We start from the raw sequence: 710 nt of genomic DNA on the forward strand, positions 1-710 counted from the left end.
CGGAGTTTTTGATGTTTTCGAGAAATCTATTTATCTCAGCCTACAGTATATAAATAATGGAATCACCACAGCCACTGGGGGAACCGATATTAACCGGTCAGCCCATTCAGAGTTCCCACGTATCTGCCACAGTTCGCTCATCACTGATATTGTGCATTTGTTGCGCTGCCTAACATTTCCTATGATAGAGTACTTATTGCATGCTCTTCGTGTGCGCGTCTGTGGGACGCCGTGATCGTATAGTGGTTAGTACTCTGCGTTGTGGCCGCAGTAACCTCGGTTCGAATCCGAGTCACGGCACTAATTGCTCTAAGTGTCCCAGTTTTTGTGAAACACAAAGGAATCAGTTGCTTTAACATGGTAATTTTCTCCAAGGTGATGATCTTTTCCCTTCAAATTCTGCTCGCTCACATCCCTGTGTTTCATATGTCAGAATTCAAATCCACCCGTTCTCAGAAATTTCTCTCCCTCCTTCGATCACTAACTGAACGTTCCGTCCCACACCCCCATTTCATTAATTTAGCGATGCCGGTGTTGGACGATGGTGTACAAAGTTAAAAATCACACAACACTGCCTTGTATGTTAAGTATGTTAAGTATGGAAGTATGTTAAATGCCTTTGAACCATCTTGTCTGTCGCTGATGCAAACTACAAGGAATTATGCACCTGCACCCCCAGCTTCTGTGTTCTCCAACACTATGCAAAGCCC

At 44.2% G+C, this 710-nt stretch overlaps 1 non-coding gene across 1 annotated transcript; it reads left to right on the forward strand.

Annotated features, from left to right (window-relative positions):
* Positions 1-228: 228 nt before the first annotated feature.
* Positions 229-300, forward strand: trnah-gug. Its single transcript has one exon. It is a non-coding gene; the product is annotated as a tRNA-His (tRNA).
* The last annotated feature ends 410 nt before the right edge of the window (positions 301-710 follow it).

The sequence above is a fragment of the Chiloscyllium plagiosum genome, unplaced genomic scaffold (genome assembly GCF_004010195.1).
Source record: "Chiloscyllium plagiosum isolate BGI_BamShark_2017 unplaced genomic scaffold, ASM401019v2 scaf_66744, whole genome shotgun sequence".
NCBI classification, from domain to species: domain Eukaryota; kingdom Metazoa; phylum Chordata; class Chondrichthyes; order Orectolobiformes; family Hemiscylliidae; genus Chiloscyllium; species Chiloscyllium plagiosum.